At 40.0% G+C, this 22,833-nt stretch overlaps 1 pseudogene; it reads right to left on the bottom strand.

Annotated features, from left to right (window-relative positions):
* Positions 1-15,083: 15,083 nt before the first annotated feature.
* On the bottom strand, positions 15,084-20,304 carry LOC114498985 (annotated as a pseudogene).
* Between the last annotated feature and the right edge of the window lie 2,529 nt (positions 20,305-22,833).

Consider the following 22,833-nt stretch of genomic DNA (forward strand, 5'->3'; position numbering starts at 1 on the left):
TCTGAAATTTTATTTCCATTAGGCTACCAAAAAAAAGAAGATAGAGAAATGTAAGTGAATTTCAATAGCAAATCAGGAACAAAAGGAATTCACTTTTCAAATAATTCTCATTACATCGATTTGAACATATTAAATTTTGTAAAATCATATTCCCCACCAATGTAACTACTGCACTAAAAGCTTGTTTTAAAATGATTGGATGTGAACCATGTCTGTCCCCTGACATCAGCTTTGAAACACTGAGCCACATTATACCAAATTTTAAATGCTAAAGGCTGGCACTTTTTAAAAAAAGATAAGTGAGGCTACAAGCTCCATTTTTTGGTTATTGTTGGTAAATGCAATTTTTATTGTTTACAATGGAAAAGAATAGAAGGATAGAAAATCAAATGCTAAGTTTATGATTGGCTCTAGGCAAATACTACAAATTTTTTTCTTTAATGGAATGTAAATCTGGATCCTTTCTCCAGTGATTTCATTGAAGGAATTGGCAAATATGCTTCCTGATAGCCTGCTGCAATGTCTTTTAACATATCTTTACGGAATGTATTTCGGGAAACAAATGAGAGAGAGGAACCTGGGAGAACTTTAGGTGGAAGTGTGGAAAGTGAATCCTGCTTCCTGTGAAAGTTCAGTACTTTCTTTGGAGGTGGCTTTTATTCTTCCTGTCACAGGTTTTTCAGTCATTCTGGGATACTTGTGTATAACCTAAAACTTGGTTCAATAGTGTGATTCTTCTTCAGAAAAAGGAACTCACTAAACTATTGCCATTTCACTGAGCAATTACATTGAAACTGTATACAGTAACTCTAGGAACAAACAGCAACTATCATCTCTCTTTTTTTTTCTTTAAATTGTTGGCATTTTTGTCATTTTCCTGCAAAGGCTAAGATAAACCAGAGCCTGTTAGCAGAACTATTATTATGATGCAATTTGAAAGTAAACTGAGTCAATACGCGCCTTTATTCTAAATTTCTACCATATTTACATTTTTTATTTGTTTCAAATATTTCCATTGTAACCCCCTGAAGTTTAAGAATGTATCTTACATTCCTTTGTATACTTCATTCCTACGTGGTTTGCAAATAGTAGAAGTTTGGAAATATTTGTTAAACAGTCATATGGGTCAATCAATGAGAAAGTGAGCAAGAGAATGCATGAATGAGACAACTTACACAGTGAAGGAAAACCCATCCCAGATAGGCAGGAAGGGAAGGGATCATGAGACCAGTGTTGGAAAGAGCTAAGGACCTTCCATGGAGTTCAAGTAGCACCTTTAAAGCAGTTTGCTGATATCTTCAGAGACAAGAAATCATGCATAAGACTGTTTCAGAAGTTGATTTTCTCATTAAAAACCTGAAGATTGTTATGTATCACATCCATTTAAAGGCAGCCCTCTTTTTGAATACAGGAGGATGCAAAAAAAAAATCCAGAGTAAAATTTTTATTTTAAAATTTACAGGGTAAATGTATCAAGAGAAACTTATGTGATTAACCTGATTTTTTTTGAAAGATCCTTTTTTGAAGTCCTCAAAATAAGTGTCTAAGTGCTTTTTTTCCTTTTTATTTAAAATTTTCTGTTGCCTAATGACTAATGTTTCTAGCTAAGGCAGAGTCAGGAAGCACTACAACTGATGAAATTTCATTTCATAAAATAAGTTACATAGGCAGTGTTTTACAAAGACTAAATTTGATCCAGCTTTGCCAGCAGCTTAAGTAATAAACATGGAGGGACTGAAAATCTAAAAATTTTACAGAATGCTAATTCTTACCATACATACTAACCAAAATCTAATGTGTATCAACAAATCAGACAAGTATTATTTATGCAATAATAATGTTAATAATTCATTTAAAAATTTGAACAAGATGCTAAGCACGTGCTTGTTTTTCATCTAAGGAAGTGTGTGTTCATTGAAGTAAAAGCCAAAGTAATCTCTTGAAAGATGGGCAGTGTGGAAAACCCATAATCACCTGATTAAAGAAAATGGATGTGGGAGTTTTCAAGTTCAATAATTCAATTTGACAAGATATATCAATATTTTGAGTAAGCAATATATAATGTAATTTTTCTTGTCAGCAAAAATAAATAAACGAATGAACACATTTTTTTAAAAAATTGAGTTTGAGAGACCAGTCAGACCCAAAACCCTTTTATTCTCTATGTCGTTACTGCAATGGTTCTGTTATTCAACCAATACTTTTTATCCTCTGCTCTGTGCCAGGCAGAGTACTTAAAACCATGTTGATGGTCTAATGAGGAAAAAAGCAGAGCGTCCCCTCGCATTTTGAAGTTTGTAATCTCATGAGCCTGGGGAGACTGACTTTAAATAATCACACAAGTAAAAAATTACATGCACGGAAAGGAGAGGCACCTGGTGCAAACACACGCACACACACAAAATAGGGAGACTTTTTCTCCTGTGAGTTCGAGTGAGGACTTCCCTGACGGAGGAAAAGGATACAGGGTGCCCTAGGACAGAGAAGGAGTGTGGTGAGGTGCTGAGGGAGGAATTGCACGGTGGTGCGTGCGAGGGAGTCGAGATCTGGATCTGCAAGCAGGGGCCGGAACTGAAGTGCCAAGTTCAAGACGTTTGAAGGTCAGAGCGAAGGCCCTGCTCAAGATGTTTGACTTTATCCTGAGGGCAATTGGAAGCTGTTTAAGGATCTTAAGTAGAAAGGCTAACAAGATTAGATTTGTGTTTTGAAAAGGTCACTCTTCTCCCAGCGTGGAGAATGGATTTTAGGGGGCTAGAGCGAACATTGGGAGGGCCTTGGGGGGCTGTTGTAGTCATTGGGTTGTAGGTTATGGGAGTCGTCAACGGAACAGTGTGGAAAAAATAAGACATGGGTAGATATGAGTGGATTTGAGATTCAAATACATTTTACATAATAAAAACAAAGACTTTTAAAAATCAGAGTCTTGAAATACTGGCTAAAAGCATGATAGCACCCAGGCAGAGGTGCTGGGAACCGTACTTACCTGATGACTTCCTTTCTGAAACCCTTCATTCCACTCAGGCAAGCCTTCCCCTGTCTCCGAACCACCTTTATTCGGTCCCGAATGCACCTTCGGAATCCCATTTTGTCGTGAAGAACTGCAGTATTAAATACAACCCTGGCATAAAATGTCACTAACCTAACTTGTTTCAAATATGCAGATCCTAAAACTTTATCCCCTTCTTTTCAGCCCACATATGGACCTGTTTTTATTTCATATGAAATATACATCCAGTAAGTAAATGTATTTTTGTTTTCCTTTAAAGGTTTTAGATGCTACAACCATTTCATGGCTGTCCTCGTCAGAACCAGTTCACCTGTATTTAATATTCCAAATAACATTCTAAGGGATTCTTAACAAGTGTTGTTGTTTTTTTTTAAGTGAAATCTTCAATGAAACAGATATGCTCTCAGAGAAAATGCAGAGACACTGACTAAAATAAAAAATACTGTTCTTTTGCTTCTGGGTTTCCCCGCGTGGACCCAATCAGCCTCCACAAGCCCAGTGTAAGAAAGAGACTCCAAGCGTTGGGTTCCTTCTTGGGACAAGCTGCATCACTATGGCCCCGCTTAGCAACTCAGCCAGGAAAGGCTGCCATGGAAGTATGGACACACATTTTATGGCTTCTCTAATGGCAGCCATGTTTTCTAACCCTGCCCCTTTCTTGGCATTTCTGCATTTTGAAGGCTCCATCGGTGTCTTCTTCTGTTCTTGTGATTCCCCATAGTAACCATCTATAAACAAAGAAAAATCTTCACATAGGAGAACAGCTGAATAGCCAAGATTTAGGGCACGTGGTTTTACTAGACGCTAAAATAAAAGGAAAGTTTACTGGAGGGGAGTTAAAAAATCAAGCACTATATAAATTTTTTTGTTTCTCACTTAGCACAGAAGGGACTTGAAAAAGATAACTTTTTTCCTATTCATTTTTCCCCTTTTTGTATTCTTTATTTTGTGAAAATTAGAAAATACAGATAAGCAAAAAAAGTTAAAAGTAACTAGAATTTTATTATTCAGAAATATCCACCGTTAGCCTTTTGTTGTATAGTTTTTTCCAGTCAAATGTGGTTTACAAAAATGGAATAAAATTTGAAATGCAGTGAAGGGTATAGTTTAGTGACTGAGAGAAAAGCTGGGCTGGAATCCCCTCTCTTCCTCCCACTATCTGTGTGCCCTTGGTAGGTTGTTCAAATCTTTAAATGTGCCCATTGCTGCAAGGGTTAAATGAGTTAATATTTTTTTAAAGAACTTAAAATAGTGCCCGATACATATCAAGCAGTTATACAGTATTGTAATCCACGTCTCAATCTTTGTGATAGAAAATTCATACACACTCATCGTAAGTAAATGAAATGCAGGAATACACTAAGAAATAAATCTCTCCTCTTTCTCCCTCATACCCCAGCACCTGTATAACCTATTCTCTCAAATGAACAGAAGACCGTGAACATCTTCCCATGTCCTTAAACATCTTCCTATGGCTCTGTAGACACCAACGTCCATGAAAAGAAGTGCTGTGGAAGTTAGAAGTTCAGAACGTGCAACACTCTGTATTCCACCTCAGATACTGGACACACAGTACAATCACAGAGATGACGTCAAAAGATGCCCCCTTAAGAATTCAGCAGTCCTGCAATATACTGAGAAAATCCTTCTGATATCCATGTTTATGGAAATGATTGAGTTGCTTTCTGTAAAACCAAAAGATTTGCATTTAGTTTATTGTCAGTTTATTAATTCCCCCCTTTTTTGAGGCGTGAGCAATATTCTAAGAAGCAAATTAAAGACTTCACAGTTTGCTGGCTGCTGTCAGTTTTTGGTTATTTATGCTGTTTAGATTCATAAGCAAACAAGTAAACTGATGGTTTGTCAGAATTGGTGACTAATTGATACACCAATTGTTGATATAACATTTATTTGCATACTTCAGAGCTGCCAGGACTCTATAATAAGCCCTAGTCTGTAGCATTCATTTAACAACAGGAGGTCCAAGAGGGATGGCAGTAACATGAGGAAGTTGTAGAATTTGAGGAAAGGAGGATTTAAGAAATTTTTGGAACTTAGCTATTCTGTAGCAGATTGCACGGCTGCCGCTGTGCCACCAGCCGGATATTAAGTATATGGAAATGTACACGACCAGTATTTATTTTGTCGTAAGATCTGTGCATCAAAATGAAATAGTCTGTGGTAATCCTCAACCTTCACCATGCACACAGGTTAATCTAGTTAAACAAATATGAGCCTGTTTGGGTGTCCAGAGGTTGGCCTGGTAGATGCTAAGATTTTCATTTTAGAAAAGGCTGTGCTAAGAGAAAAATGGTCCCGGCGGCAGTTAGTTATCTGGTATCTGAATTTGCTGTTGGCAAACAGGTCCTTGCATGTCTTTGAGGCATATGGAAATTGATGATGAGAGTGCCTAGCGTAACTCGAAATATAATTTGATAAAAACTGAAGCAGTGAACTGTGAGAAACTGTGAAACCAGCGTCATCAAACAGGGCTTCAGAAATAATGGAACGGCGCTACTAGCCCTCTATGAGTAATATTGGGCCAAAATGAGAAAAGCACATGGTATGTACAAAAAGTTTAAATATATGAGGTAATGCTCTTTTTAATTGCTATTATTACAAAGACCACTCCAGAAGTCTCCACCCAGACTCCTTTCCATTTATCTCTAAGTAGACAATGACATCACGTCTCCTCTAAATTACTCAGACTCAGGGGATGGAATTGGCTCATTCAATAGGCAGTGCCATGTTTGGTGTTGGCACGGTACTTAAAGCCTCTCTCCACATTATCCTCAAACTAAAAAGAACATTTGATGGTGGCCAAATGATTAAATTTTTTTTTCCTCTGGACTTTAACCACTCAGAAAATATGAAGAACAAAAATTGAAATGCACCGTAGGTATAATCATAAAACGTCATAGAAGGAGAAAGCTTAAAAAGCAAAAAACGTTCCAGTCATCAGAAGGCGAGCAGTTTGTGAAGTCATTAGAAGTCATTCCGCACAGGCTGAGTTTGAGGAAAAGTCAGAGGTTGCTTTGTTCTTGACTCTGAGTGAAACCAAATCCTACCCAGACTCCATACAAAGGCAACCCGGGCTTGCCTTTTTCTTGCTTAGTATATGCCACTAAACACGCATAAATGACTTATATCCAGGGAAGTCTGTGATTCTGTTCTTATGAATCCATGTCTCGAGCTGGCAAAATGCCTAAGCACAATCAAAGAGGGGGGCAGGAGCCTGCCTTTTCAAACAGGCTAGAAAATTTGTACCAAAAGATCACAGGGCGACAGAGACAGCTGGAAAAATTGGAGCCGGGGCTCTGATTTTCATGCCAGTGTACACCTAATGCAAAGGGAATGTGGAGGAGAGATGGAAAGTTATGTGTGTTGTTTAGTTCCTCGGCACTGTACGTACACAGAGGTAAAATGTAACAATTTAAAGGGAGCATTATTCTATACCATAACACAAAATCCCTTGCTGTTGCAAAGAATTAGTACATCAGAATCCAGCAACAAGTTTCTAATAAAATAAAATGAACACAAAGAAAAAAGCATGAAGCAGTAACTCCAAACTTAGTCAATAAAAAGGTGAGGTATTTCACTAATGCCCCTTAATAATTCTTTGGAAAAATAGTCCTAACCAGAGTTTTTACATACATACTGAGTTTTCTGCAAGATGGCTTAAAATGCTTGGTACACGAGTGTTTCCAAATTGATGACTTTAGGACATTTGTGCTTCTAAAGGAATATGTATGATTTTTCTGCCGTTTTAGTAGTGGTTTTATTTATAATGGAGATACAATTCTTCTGCATCACCTCTGTTTGAAAGAAACTCGTCATTCAAGGTGCTGCTATTCAATATAATTCTGGTCCAATGAAGGATGGCATCCGCCCCTGACATGCTGTGTAGAGACTGAAGGTCACTGAAGTTTTACTGAGATGTGTTGAAAGTCTCTGTGGTCCGTGCTGCCTCGGGCTGTGTTTTCAGGCCCGGACACTCCATGGCCTTTGACAGGCGTGAAGATGAGCAAGACCAGACCATTCTCACCACTCAGCTGGTGGTCACAAGGAACGACCCACGGAGACGCCGGCCGCTGGAGAGAGCAGCCTCTGGAAGAGAATCCAAAGGGGAAAAGGCGTGGCAATGGAGTGTGTGTGTGTATTTGTGCGTGTGTGAGAAAGAGAGGGAGAGCGAGGGGTAACATTTGAACGCTGAAGGGAAAAAGGAGATCCTGAGAAATATCGGCGGTTGGGCTCACAAGCATACGTTTTCTGTTCTCTTTCATCTCCAGCAACTTTACTAAGGAGAGAGTTTAAAAGTATAGAAGGTCAATCTGACGATTCCATTTTAAAAATCTTCTAGAACCTTTTGGCATCTTTGGCAAATTGGCTGATAATTTCCAGAAGGAGGAATGGGATATTCCTAGAATCAACCAACTTATTCTCCTACTTCATCTTTCATTTTAACATTTTCGTCTTTAAAAAAGCAACATCATATTCTACATACTGACTATATCACCCACTACTTTTCCAACATGCCTTTTCACATCCATTGGCTCTCACATTAAAATTCTTTTCTTTTTAGGGTGTTTTGACAATAGACTGATATTTATTGAACATACATTTTTATTTAAAATGTGTACACATGCCCTGTAACTTTAAAAAAAGAAACAGGATTAAAGTACTCTAAACACGTATACACATAAACTCATGCACACTTAATATGTAAATTCTTTAAGCAGGCCTGGTTAAGATAAAATCATAAGCTAATATGTAGCTAAGCTTCTAGCCTGCCATTCTCTCGCCATTCCCCACCCCCCCGCCCTAGGTTTTCCAAATAAGCAGCAGGCCCTAAGGGCTCTTTGAACTCACTGGAGTGTTTAGTGCCAGCAATCATTGGCTCATGTAGCTTATCTTTTCCTGGTATTTCTATGTGATTTAATAGTTCAGGCTGGCCGAGGGAATGAAAACTTCTGGGTCTGTTTCTGAAAGTCTTGCACTCCCATTGCCATCTGTGATAACCCAAATAACCTTTCTCTGCCTCGGCTGTTTTCTTAAAATCGTGTCTGCTTTGCAGCGACGGAGAGAAGCTCGAAACAATAGTGGGAATCATTCCGCAGCGCAGCAAAGTCTTCTTCTGAGTCATGCAGGTGTGTCTAGTAATTAAGTGATGAATAAGAACCCACCTCTTGATGGTGATATTAATTTAATATCCAACATTAACGTGACATTTAATTGCCAGGGGATTAATAAAACAGATCTTTACTCTATTCGATTGGGATTCTTTAGTTATAAGTAATAGAATCTGACCCTGGCTAAGATCAGCAACAGAGAGTTTATTGAAAAGCAACAGGATTACATCAACCAGAAGGTTCAGGGTGGGGGGGATTAAATTTTCTGAAAATGACGGCACCCATATATATTCTATCACAAATGTTCTTCCAATAGGATGCCGACTGTACTCTGTTCAGGGAGTTGGTGGGTCGGTGTTCTTTATCTTTGAATGTGGGTGGGCACGGACAGTGTTTCAAACAAGAATGCAGCAGAGGTGACCTCACAGGACCTTGGAGGTTAGGTCATTAAAAGAGAAGGCTTCTGCATGTATCTTTCTGGAACGGTGGATCTTTGGATCCCTGAGCTGCCACGTAAGAAGTCTGGCTACCACCTTAAAGCCCGCATGCTGGGTAGACCATATAAAGATTTTGAGAGATGCCTGAGTAACCCTGTCTGTTCTGGCCCTGAGCTGTTCCAGTCCTCTCTCTCTGACCAGGTGCTAGACATGTGAGCAAGCCTTCAAGCCCTGTGTTTAAGCCACCACGAGCAAAATGATAGAGGTGGAAACAACCCCACCCTGCTGAAGCCTGTTCAGCCTGTGGTCTTCAGCAAAATAGATGTTATTGTTGCTTTAAACCATTACAGTTGAGTGGATTGTAACAGCCATAGTAACTACAACACTTGGAAGGAAGCAGGAATTGAGGAGCAAAGAGCTGGGAACTAAAAACCAGAGAAATGTCTTATAGTGTTAGTAGTGTGGCTGTGGTACTGCCACCAGGGCAGCTCAACTCCAAATGTCTCTTCAATCCTGTGTCACTTGCTTAAGAGTCAAAATCCCAGAGAGTATAACCAAGGACCAAAATGAGACTGTAAATGCACCTTCTGCCTTCTCTGAGTGATGCAGGAGGGATTTGCTTAGGGAGAGCACCCAGCTGCCGCTGAGACTCCCCAGGGGGGGAGGCAGGCACCTGGACTTGTCACCCTCACCAAGACTATTTAGCACGGGGCAAGGGCAGAAAGTGCAGTGTTTTTCAGGACAGCAAATAGATGACAGAGGTCTAATAACAATGAGTCCACTCAGACCATATTTCACTCTACTTTGATACATAATTTTGTTCAGTTACAGTATCCTTGAATACAAATTATTTACAAGTAAAATGTATGTCTTGTCTGCTAATCGTGTTTTGCAATTGTTATTGAAATAGTCGTCAAGATAAAATAATTAACTAGGATTAGAAGCCACCAGGCTCCTTCTCTCCTTCCTCCCTCCCTCCCTCCCTTCCTTCCTTTTTAAAATGATTTTTAATAATTTAGTATTTTGCACTCAGTCTACAAAATATTCACAAACACCAGACAAGAGCCTGCAGATTACAAAAATACTCACAGCTGCCTTCAACCTTTTTGTTTGGAACAAGCTGGAGGAATAAATAATAAATTAATAAAATACTAAAAAATTGTCAGGGTCATTGTTCCTTGAACCATAGTCTTTTTACACTCAAGTTTCTTCTGTGTCAAGTGTGGCAACACACAGGTGCATGTGCACACACACAACACCTACTCAGTCACTTTCCATCAGATATGCTGCTCCATTCCTTGAAGAGGGTAAGACTCAGTGATTGTCTGACTGGATCTGAGTTTTATTTGACCGAATGGAAAGGCTACTGATCCAGTGGATCCCTTGGATAGAAAATGTAAAGGATCATTTTTTCCTGCTGTCATTGTTCACACAAAATTTGTTTTAGTTATTTAACAGGAGATATTGTTCCCTTTTAAGTTATGGTACCCACAGTGGAAAAAAATGACTCTTCATAATTGAGATTTCTCTGTAATTTTACACAGGAGAAATAAAGACAGTCTTTAAACCAGGATGCCTTCTTTTCAGTAGAAAAGACCTTTCTAGAAGACTCATGATTTTCCCAAAGATTTAAATCAGATTACATATATTTAGACGCAATATATACTAAGACAATGCATCACTGCTAAGATAGTTTATTGTCATTTACTTGAACTTGCATAAAACAGACTTTGAAATATAACAAAATATGAGGAATTCAAGCCAATCTTGGGAGTCTTATGGGGCTTCAGGTTTTATTAGTGAGATTATTTTCTGGATAGTAGGCAGATGAAGGATAGATACGCAGATGGATGATAGATAGATGGAGATATAGATACAAGTTCCTCAGAAATAGAGAATTCCAAATTTCTGTTTTTTGTCTAAGTGATTATTTTTCTCCTTCTTTTTCGCTACTTCTGCTTCTTTTTAGCTTGATTTGGCCAGTGAAACTGGTAACATAAGGAAAGTGCCTCGAGTGTGGAAAAACAGCGTACAAGTGGAAGGCCTTTGTCACTCTCCAGTCCCTGACTGTTGTTTTCCACCATTGTGTGGAAGCAAGATTTCTCGGGCTCAGCGTGACTGGCGCTCAGGCTGGGAAATTTCTGTTTGCGGGAGCTGGCCGGCACGTTACAGGATATTCAGTAGCATCTATGACTTCTTACCCACTAGCTGCTAGAAGCAATTTAGTATTTCTTTTAATTGTGATAAAATACACATTACATAAAATTGCCGTTTAAATAATTTTTCAGTGTGCAGTTCAGTGGAGGTAAGTGTATTCACACTGCTGTGCAGCCAAGGCCAGCGCCCATCTCCAGAGATGACTCATCCTCCCAAACTGAAACCGCGTATCTGCTAAACGATGACTTGCCTTTCCCACCCTCAGCCCCTGGAAACCTCCATTCTACCTTCTGCCTCTGTGAACTTGACTACTCTAGATACCTCCTACAGAGAGAATCACACAGTATGTGTTCTTTGGTGACCAGTTTATTTCACTTAGTGTGATGCCTTCAAAGTTTATCCATGTTGTACCATGTCAGAATTCCCTCCCTTTTTAAAGGCTGAATAATATTCCGTTGTATGGATATATCACATGTTTATCCAGTCATCTGTCAATGGACACTTGGTTTGCATTCACCTTTTGACTATGGTGAATAATACTGTTGTGAACACAGGTATACAAATGTCTGTTTGAGTTTATGCTTTTAAGTCTTTTGAGTATATAGACAGAAGCTGTGTGAAATGTCTTTAAACATTGCCAAATGTCCCTTGCAGGCAAAATTACCCCAGATTAAGAACCACTTGCCTAAAGAAACAACCTTCTTTGAACAATGATATTCCTACAGAGCTGAGTCATGGACTTGTAGGTTCAGAAGGAATGTTGTACACCATCTTGTTGAGTGAATCACCTCTACCTTGCATTTGGCCACTAGCAGTGCCTGGGAACTCGGTCACCTCTAAGGCCACCTCAGACTCTCCCCACCAGATCCTCCCTCCTTAATCTCTTTTGGTCCACTGGCTCCTTCCCATGATGCAACAAACATGTTCATGTTCCTGTATCCTGTATCTTCCACCTTCTAGTCACCAGCAAAATCTTAGTAATCTATAAAACTTCAACTCCCATTTATTCTTTAATCAATTAAGATGTGAAAATGCTTTTAATATAATCACCAAATTGCAAGATTCAATCACTTCTTTTATCTTTCTTCTTGACATAATTATAGCAATATCCAGTTTAATCTGACTCATCTCTCCAGTATGTCATTTATTCAATAAGCATTCTGTGTACCTACTACATAGCACTGTGCAGAAGAGATTTTATTAACGTTTGTCCCTGGTTCCTGGAAAGTAACCTCTAGACCCTTGGAATTTCCCAAGTGCTAGATATAGTCTTCGTGATGCACCCCTCAGATCACGCTTGCAAGCTCTACTAACAAAAAGACCCATTGTGGGTCCCCAGATAGTTTGTGAAAATGTGATGACTCAGAACAGTGGCTGGCCATGCCAGAAAGACCAACCATGTGAATAGACTTTGGGACTTTGAATCTGTGATATATACCTGACCTCTGAGGAGGAAAATGGGACTGGAGATTGAGTCCTATGGGCAACAATTCTACCAATCCTGTCTGCATAATAAAATCCTGATGAAAAACTGTGAACACTGAAGTTCAGGTCAAATTCCTTGGTTGGCAAATACTCCGGGTATTGGCATGTATGGCTGTGCTAAGAAGGTAACATGCCTCCTGGGGACAAGGAAACTACACATTTGGGACATTCTATGTGCCTTTCTTTTTGGCTGGTTCTGATTTGTATCCCTTTGCTGTAATAAAACTATAATCATTAAGCAGAGTGCCTTCTTAAATTCTGTGAGTTGTTCTAATGAATTACCGCATTTGAGTAATGGGAAATTTTGAATTGTAGCCAGCAGGTCAGAAATGAGTGTGGACCCCCGGGGACTCCCAAATTGGTGGCTGATGTCTGCGGTGAGGTAAGTCTTGTGGAGGGCTGCACCCTTAATCTGAGAAGTTTGGCTGAGCTCTCGGTTGGTAGCTAGTGTCCAAAGGCATTACAATCAGTCTGAGGCACTCTGCAAAACCATGTTGAACAAACATTGTTTCCTAGCTTCATGAAACTTAAGAATAGAGAGAGAAAATTAAAATACAACCAGAAAACCAAACATAGAAACTCCTCTGGCTACAGATGAGTTAAATTCCCAACGACTATTTATAAGTCTATTTGTTTCGACATCCAAAAAGATTCTGTACAAGTTAATGAACATATGCACATCAATTAATGTTAGGTTTCACGTTATTTCCATCATAATCTTATGCGTTAATTAGTAGTTTTCGTTGTTCTCACTGCTTGTATATTCATCGGACATAACAAGATTAATAATGCTCATAAAACACCTCAACATTAAGCCCAGACATAGCAAGCACTAGACAAGGAAGGACATGAAAACAAAACGACTAAGATAAAAATGTCTGTACATGGCCACTTCTGTCCCCAGTCATTAGTGAGCAAAATTGACTTGGCTTTGTTCCAGGGCCAAGCTTTGTTTGTACGAATGTCTATGGATTTAAGTTGTATTTCACAAACAGAGGATATACATACATACATGTATATGGATAAATAGGTGGCTCATTTAGGTGGAAGCTTAGGGAAAGTTTCTCAACACCCTGAAGGTTGAACAAAAATTAGGCAGAGTGGGGAGAGTGCCCTTGGAGGTAGGAAGGATCTGGGCACACTGATGGCAAAGGCCAGTCTACGCAGTTCAGTGAAGGAGGCTGCCTCAGCAAGCTGCTATCAAGGCTCAAATGTCAGAGGGTGCTGATGGGTGATGTATGTTTGGGTAAATGACATGGCTAACACTGGAAAATATACCCCACTGGGATGTAGGCTTCTGGGGGGAATACAGGTGTGTGTGCGCATGCACGTGTTTGTGGTTGCTTGCTTATGTACAAGTGACTTAGAACTATCATAATTTGGGGCTAATCACAGGGAGACGTCTAACATGAATTAAATCAGGACATTCCACGACTTATTTTCATTCATATTAACCGCCACACTATTAGATATTATTGTTATTAATCAAGTTTAAATAAGAGAAGGAACTACATTTGAATGGTTAGGTTGGGTTTTGAACTCAAGCAGCATGGCTCCGGAGCCCTCTCAACTACCTCGTTTCTAAAAACATGTCCGTGTCAGAGTGCACTGCAGCAGGAGGTGCATTCTCTCCTCCGCCACGTAGCGGGCCACATGTGGAAATGAAAAGGCTGGGGCTGCACTGCCACATCTCCAGCCTCCAGTCAGCAGTGGCTGTGAATTGTTCCCACACCCAGCTCTGAGCCAGGCATGCTGGCTTGGGGCTAGCCGCAGCCTTGGGGCTAGCGGGGAAGGTGATGACATAAAAGACCTCAGAGGATGAGGAATCTACATTAGAGCAATGAGTTTCTTTAGAAGACTTGACGTCACTAAGTCAAGTGAAGGGGATTTGGTTTGTGGAGTGATACTGGAATGTTAGTGCCACAGAGCCTGAATTTCAGCTCATGGCTGACTGAGTCCGGAGGACTCTGGTCTATGCAGTTACTCAGCTCATCTTTGCTCTTCACTTCCATTGTGGTGTGAGTTCTGCAGCTCTGGTCCTGAGCCTTCCGTGTGCAAAATGATGCCACTCCTTTCAACTGATGTCACTTCTTCTAAGTTTCTATTAATCTAACATCAAAACTCTCCAAACGGGGCCTCATCCAACATATTTAATGATATTGCCCAAATTCTCCAAATGTTCTTGTAGTGCTGGTCTTGCTGATAGCATATTGCCCCCCAAAACTCCTTGTGCTTTCCCACTTTAGTGTATGTCTGGCCAAAATATTCTTACCCATTTTATTCCACTTTAAAGCCCATTTGTACGTCCTCTCATGAAGCTCCTCCTTGAAAGTCACTTCCTTTCTAGATTACCCATCGTCTGTGTGAGACAGTTTTTGCACATGATTATATTCGTTCTTTATTATATGCTGCTTTATCTTTTCTCTAAATGTTTGGTACAGAGTTCCTAAAGTTGCAATGCAAATTCCTGGTAGGCATGGAGAAGATTTGAGGTGTTTCTACAGTGGAAGCAATGAATAGCACATTGTGAGAAATGGATTCCCTCTTAGTAAAGTCATTTGTTTTATACTAGTCTATATTTAACCCTATATGACACAAAAACCTCCCTTTATTTATTTATTTGTTTTTACCAACTGTGCAGTTTATTCTTTTACTTAATAAAAGCTTCACAAGTGTTATATTTACCAAAGTCTTGCACAAGAGTTTACTAAATAAAGACAGGGTGCCCAAAGGGACCTGCTCTATAGCTAAGGAAAAAGAACGTCATGCAAAGACATGCCGAAGAGAGAATAAGCTAGAGAAACACAACCGAAATAGTTCATCTCCTTTATAATAAACAAATACAGAAGGGAGGAACAAGGGAACACATTTTTAGCTAACAGAATTTACAATTTTATTTTCACATTTCACAATACAAATGAAATTTTTTTGTCCCACTACTCCCCTCCGAAACTATTTTCTCTTTGATAGGAGGAGGGAGGGAGTCTTCCTTGCCACGCTGTTAGAAAACACCCAGAGTCACAACACCACACTCTCCTGGGGAAGTAGAATGAGTAATATAAAACTGATAGAAAGAGGATCCCCTCTCTCCTTATCTGTCTGATCGAGTCATTCCTGGCTGAGTGGGCACCACCATGGGACGGGCAGGAGGTCTCATCACTCAGGGCCCAGGCATCATTGGCATGTGCCCTCCCACAGGTGGCCTCATTCCAGGAGCAGGTCCCACTGGCATCATCCCAGGAGGAGGACCCATCACTGGCATCATGGGAGGGGCCTCCATATGGGGCGCTGGCATCATACCAGGGAGAGGTGGAATCGTTGCCCCTGCAGGAGGAGGGGCAGAGAACGGAGTAGGAGGTAGCGTCCCTTGCTGAAATGCTGCGGTTGTTTTGTCAGTCAGACTCTGAGCCTGCTCTTCCATCCGTTTCTGAGAGTGGCTGTTCACATTCTCTTTGTGTGTCCTCCCACTGCAGTGTGTCTTCCTCGCAGACGGAGGGTCCTGGGTGAGGTCTGTATCGCAGAAGTCACAGTAAAACCCGGGCACGTTGTCCCGCAGGTCACTGGCCACTCAGTTTGGCCACAAATACCTCCCTATATTTAAATGGAAGTGTCTCAGTAATGGGATGGAGTATAGTAAAATATTTTGATTCCACTGTATTTATTTTTATAAATAGAAGGCAAGTAATAGAGATAAACCATTCACCATGGTAATATAATTTTAATAGGTAGATTCAAATAAAAATGTGAGTAAATGTCAAAAATTAAATAAATACAAATAGAGTCTGTGTGTAGGTGTGCGAATAATCATAAAGGGATACACAAATGCCAGAGGTTTGGAGAATTCTGGTTTCATGAGCTACCAGTGCTATGTCACCATAAAGCATGGCTTGGCCAGAAAGTCTGTTACGTTTTTTCCAGTACTATGGCTCTAGTAGTGAGTGCTTAGTTGTCTTTAACTTCATCCCAAACAACTTCGTTAGATTGAACTGTAACAACTGTCCTATCAGCCTGCATTTTTAAAAAATGTCAAAATAGGTGAATTTTTGTGCAGCCATTTTAATATTGAAGATGGAAAAAGAAACATAATATTTCTTGCTGTGTTATGCTTTATTATTTCAAGGTAGATAAAAACACAACTGAAACACACAAAAAAGATTTGTGCAGTGCATGGAGAAGGTGCTGCGACTGATCAAACGTGTCAAAAGTGGTTTGGGAAGTTTCTTGGTACTACTGACATTTTGGCCAAATAATTCTTTGCTGGGGGGCTGTCTTATGCACTGGAAGATATTGAGCAGAACCCCTGGCCTCTACCCTCTAGAAGCCAATAGCAGGAGATAGCCAACATACTCACAATCTCCAAATCAATAAAGTTATTGGTGAAAATGAAAAAAATGTGTCTTTTATTTTATGGAAAAATTGTAACAGACTTTTGGCCAACCCAACAATTCACCAAGGTAATGATATTCCTTTTTTTAAAAAATTTTTTTCTTCCTGGCTGGCATAGCTCAGTGGATTGAGCTCGGGCTGGGAACCAAAGTGTCCCAGGTTCGATTCCCAGCCAGGGTACATTCCTGGGTTGCAGGCCTTGACCCCCAGCAACCGCACATCTCTCTCTCTCTCTCTCTCTCTCTCTCTTTCTCTCTCTCTCTCTCTCCCCGCTCCCTTCCTTCCCCAAAAATAAATAAATAAAATCCTTAAAAAATTTTTTTTCTTTTTTTTAAAGATCTTATTTATTTATTTATTTTTAGAGAGGGAAGGGAGGGAGAAAGAGAGAGAGAGAAACATCAATGTGCGGTTGCTGGGGGCCGTGGCCTGCAACTCAGGCATCTGCCCTGACTGGGAATCGAACCTGCGACACTTTGGTTCACAGCCCGCACTCAATCCACTGAGCTACGCCAGCCAGGGCAGTAATGATATTCTTAAGAAGAAATAGTGGGCAATGGGGAAAACTTTGATGTGAATGTTGGGAAGTCTTGGTTCCAGCTTTGGCCTGAAGTCTTAGGAGGACACATTTAGCAGTCCTGTCACCTGGATTTGAGTCCTGGTCTTCCCATCTGTTAGCTGTACTAGCTTAGATGATTACATAGACTTTAAGGCAGCAATGTCTACCAGAACTTTCTGTAATGATGTCTTATGTTCTATCATTTGAGGTGAACAGTTCAGTAAACAGTACTGAGCTCTTGAAATCCCAGTCAGTGCAACTGAGGAACAGAACATTAAATTTTATTTAAATTAATTTACATAACAACATGTGTCTAGTGGCCACTAATTGGACTGTCACAGCCCCAAATCTCAGTTTTCTCATCTATAAAGTAACAATTAGGATCATATTTGACTCAGGGGACAGTTTGAGAATTAATAACACATATATGTAAAGTGCTTAGAATTTGGCACAAAAATTATAGTTAATAATATTAGCACTATATTTAACTAGCTTTATAGGTAATGTATTTCACATCTCTGACATTCAACTGTTGCTTTTGTATTTTAATATTATGGTGTCTAAGCTCATGCAAGTACTGAGGTACTCGGTTCAGGTCTGCCCCAAGGCCCCAGAGTAGGATACAAAGTAAAGGCTCAATAAGTAGTAGTAAAGGAGAACGTAGGTTGGGGTGGATTTTTAAAATCTTGTTTAAGAGTTTCAAATTTCTTAGATTTGTAAAGTTTAAATGTCTGAGACAATAAGAGAAAATGCAGGGTGACCAAAATAAACTTTGAGTGAATTAAAAATATTACTTTATGTCAAAAGCATTCTAAGTTGGATCTCGAAGCCAGTGTGAAGGCTTGTTGAATTGCATCTGTCATGTGTTAAAGTGTCTGATATTTTGGTCTTTCTGTATCCAGTAAGCTCCCTGCCATTGAAATTAAGAACAATCTGACAGTAACCGGAGGGGAGGTGGGAGGGGATAATGGGGGGGGAGGGGGGAAAGGTGTTCAGGAACAACTATATAGGACATAGGGACAAAACCAAGGGAGGGGTGGCATCAGGGGAGGGAGGCGGGAGGCGGGGATGGCTGGGGTGTGGGGTAGTGGTGGAGGGAAAATGTAGACAACTGTACTTGAACAACAATAAAATATTTTTTTAAAAAAAGAACAATTGGAGAGTTGTCATTTATTAAGAGCCTAAGGGGTGCCTAGCACCTGCCTCATTATTGCTTATTTCACAGCCATCTTACAATGGAGGTGCTGCTGTCCCTATTGTAGAAGTCAGAAAACTGAGCCTTGGGCAGAGTGAATGAGTTGCTCAAGGTCACACATGTAAAGCTAGCCCTACCTGGTTATAAGTTTGCCATCTTTCCACCACAGCACATTACAGCTCTGCAGGCCCATCTAATGAAGATACAATAGCCGTTCAGTCATTTGATTCACTTAGTTTATTTGTTTGAATTCATCTGAACCCATATAGCTCTTTTTTATAAATCCACACCCAGGTACATTTTTTCATTGTTTTCAGAGAGAGAAGAAGGGAGAGAGAAACATCAATGCGAGAGAGAAGCAATGATTGAGAGCATTGATCAGTTACCTCCTGCACACGCCCGGACTGGTGATCATGTGCTCTGGGACTGCAAATAGCATCTGCAATCTGGATATTGATATGTGCCCTGACGGAGAGTAGAACCCACGACCTTTCTGGGTATGGGACGACACTCCAGCCAACTGAGCCACACCAGCCAGGCCTAATCCATATAATGCTTTAGAGTTCTTTTTCAAGACCATTGCCCAGGATTTTGATTTTGTGTGTATGTATGTTTTGAAGGATCCTGCTGTGAAGGCTAGAAAAGAAATTACTAAGATATAGCTACAGCATTTATAGTTAACATTGGTTGACAGTTAGAATCAGGATCTAAGTGTTTTACTTGGAATATTACATTTAATCCTCTTAACCAATCCTATACATGCTATTTGTACACCCATGTTATTGACAAGTAAACTGGAGCACTGAGGGCAAACAACTTGCTTAAGGTGACTCAAGTGTAAGTAGAATTTGGGCCCCGGGGAGGGACACCCGCAACCAGGGTGTCCGCTGCCATACCACGCTCCCTGCCGGCGTGAAGCCTGAGCCCGGGCAGCCGGGAGGGTTTCTGCAGAAGCCTCCTTATCGTGACCTGAGCGTCTGTTGCCTCCCTCATGCAATTTTTCTGCTTCTCATCTCTCCCCCAGTTGAAAATTTGCGTGTCTAAATTCCAATGTCTTTTCTCCTCTGCTTGTTTTTACTATTGGGATACTTACATAACATGAGGAAGTATGTGGGTTTTATGCCAAAAAACAAAAAAAAATCTTTATTGACCGAATAGTGAACTTTCGAAGCACCTGGAAAAGAAAACTGTTATGTGAATTCAATAAGCAAAGAATCCCAGATCTCCGTCGCTCCTTCATTTTTGCCAGCACAACTCTGATGCGGTAATAGAAAAAGCAGTTATGTTGTACTAAAGCTCCAATATTGTACTTTCTGTGAAGAGAGTATGGTTTAAAAAAAAATCCATGTAACTTTCTGTTTCTAGGAAAACTGTAGTTCTCAGAACTACAATATTAAAGATATTAATGAGAAATGGCCAAGGGGAACACTAATCATTTGAGGAAAAAATACATTTTCTGTGTCAAGGAAAAAATATTCCCATGTTGTAAGTGGGCCAAATTATGAGAATTATTCACAGACTTTTTTTAATAGCACTTAGCGGAGCAGTTAGGATAATCTATGCTCTATTGCATCATGTGGTACGCTCGGGATTTGGCATTTAAGTATGATACATGTTAAATTGAAAATATCCACTTGTTAAAAAGAAGGAGTAGGAGAATTCTATGAGTGATTTTTTACCTGTCAGAGGTTATCGGAAGCTGTAATTCAAGAAAAAAATGAAATGGAAAGATGCAGGCTGCCCAGCAGACTAGCGAGACTTCGTGAATTTCCACCCTCCCCAGTGGGGTTTGCATCTGACTGGCGAGGAGGTGGCATGCGTGGACGGTGATAATCATGGGAATCCGTGGCAAAGAGGTCCAAACAACATGTAGCATGTACAAAATTTGTAGAGTATGCACTGGATATGCAAGACCTGCCGGCTAACCTTAGCCAATAGCGTTTTTCCTCCATCGCTACCTGACTAGAGATGAAACAAAACATCACACGTTGGGTGCTACACGCTGAACGCTCCCACTTGTAAATTTATATGAGAATTAATATTTATTTTAGCAGCTAATTTGGATACATGTTCTAAGATTCTATAAACTGTAAGTCTTCATGTCTCTGTAAACTATGAGATTCCATCAGGAAGGAAACGATATATATTAGGTAATATGAACCGTATTTTTATATTATGTCAACATTGTAAGAAACATGTTGATTTTCATAGTGAGAACCATATGAAATTGTCAATAGTTACTTTAACTGTTTTTATCTACAAAATGTCAATTTTATGTGGCTTAACCTACTATTTTAAGATGTGAACAAAGCACAAAGCAACGGTATGATTTCTGGATTCTAACAATAATTGGCATTGCCCTGGGATTCATTCCAGTTAACAGTAGCTACGAGGATTTGAACATTTTTTAACTTCCTGATTATATTTTTTTCCAACAACAATGTTAATTTATTAATTTGAAAAATTTTTATTTCTTAACTCTTGAAATAGTTTGAGATAGTTCATTTCTATGTTTTCTTTTTTTATTGTTGCTCAGTTACAGTTGTCCGGTCTTTTTTCCCCATTGTTCTCCCCTATCCCGTCGCCCCCACTCCCGCAGTCAATGCCCCCCCGTTGTCCATGCCCAGGGGTCTTGTGTTCATGGTCCTTCATTTGCCCCTCCCCTTTTTTCCCCCATTCTGAAGTGAGGGACTGAAAAGTAGAGTTTAAAGTGTTCTCTGACATTCTTAAATGTATCAGATTTGTTTGACACAGCAGATACTTTCAGAATTATTGTGGACCCAAACAAACAAATCATAAATAGATAATGCAAAATATCTATTGATTTGTTTGAGTACTTAGGGTGTCAACCTGAATAGCAATTAAATGGCAAAGAGAAGCATAGGTAGCTTTTTCTCCCAGGAAACTCTACAGTCATATCAAGGTCCCTTGTTTATATAATAGTAATGAAGGAAATTAAAATAATAAGAATAGAGGAAATACTTAAGACCTCGGTCCTTTGATTTAGATATATATGGGCTTCATTTCATCATTTAAACTGTAGAGAGACCTCTCCAAGAGTGAAATTAAGTAACACATTAAAATTATCACTACTAAAACCCAAAGGTCAGCTTGTTCCCTGAAAGAACAATTAGCAAACTAGCAAATTATTCCCTCCTATGTCTTCTTTTTAAATATAGTAATACCCCAGTAATCATTGGCTTCAGAACTTGTCAAATCCTGTACTCGTTGCCTTTTGACGAGGAAAAAATGTTTCAGAACTAGTTTCTTGCTTGGGACTCAGACTCATTGCACCAGCGAGAACTTGTGTTAAGTCACTATGCTGCCCTGCAAGAGAAAATGCTTCATCACTTGGTACTCGTTGATTTAGGCACTTGTGAGTTCTGGAATGAATTCACGATGAGTATTGGGATACCCCTGTATTTCAATTCTACAGAAAAGTTTCAAAACAGCACAACAATTATGCATATAGTCACCTACATTCACCAATTGTTCAACTGTCACTATTTCATCCTCCTTTTCCCCATTCCTCTTTGCTGCAATTGTTCTATTAGGACAGGAAGAAGCAAAGATATGTATATTAAGGTGATTTTCAAGGACCTTTGCATGCTCTTCAGGTGTGATTTCTCCCTCTCCCCAGTTTAACCAATGTGTCAAAGTTTCATAGATAGACCCTGTCTTTGGAAAGAACCAAGTTACCTCAGGAACTCCTAATCCAGCCCTCTCCATACCACAGACTTCGAAAGGTCATTCCTTCCAGAAAGAGGAAGCAGGGATAGCAATTTTATCATTTAATCTGCAGGGCTTGTCAGTGACAGCCGGTATGTTCCCTTCATACCCTGAACAACAAAACAAAGCTCTGGCAAATCAATTTAAAGGCGGAAGGGATTATATTATCTTCCGCCTATCAAGGCAAGGTCTGACTTTCACAGCAAAATCCTTCGGGGAATTTTCATGTTCTTACCTGATCTCGTGCTTCTTCTGGAACAATCTGTTCACCCATCTCCCTGCCTCCAGTTTCTCCCTCCGTTCTCTAACTTGTCCTGCAGACGACTGCCTGTTCCACCTTCTGGAAACTCCACTTGGATCCTGTCCTTCTGCCGGCTAGAAATCGTCACTGAGGTTTTTTTGTTTTTTTTTTTTTTTTTTGGCTAACAGGTTAGATTTCAAACTTCTTAGTCTAAGATTAATATTTGGTTGGTATGACCTGGCATGTCTGTATCGGTTGCTAAAATATTAAAATTCTTCCAAACTGGTCGGTACAGAGAAACACTCTAGTGACTCTCAGTTACTTGCTGCAGCTCTGGCAGAGGGTTGCGGGGCTTGGGAGTGGCGCTGGTGTGTAGGGGGTGGTTGACAGTGAGCGCTAAGGGTAAAGGTCATGGAGGTGGTGGCCTGGCAGCTCCTGCCAGTTCCAAATTAAGGTATCATCCATGTTTTGGGTCTTGCCTTCAGACCACACACCTAGTCCATTAAAAAGA

This window comes from Phyllostomus discolor, chromosome 6 (genome assembly GCF_004126475.2).
Source record: "Phyllostomus discolor isolate MPI-MPIP mPhyDis1 chromosome 6, mPhyDis1.pri.v3, whole genome shotgun sequence".
In the NCBI taxonomy this organism is placed as follows: Eukaryota; Metazoa; Chordata; class Mammalia; order Chiroptera; family Phyllostomidae; genus Phyllostomus; species Phyllostomus discolor.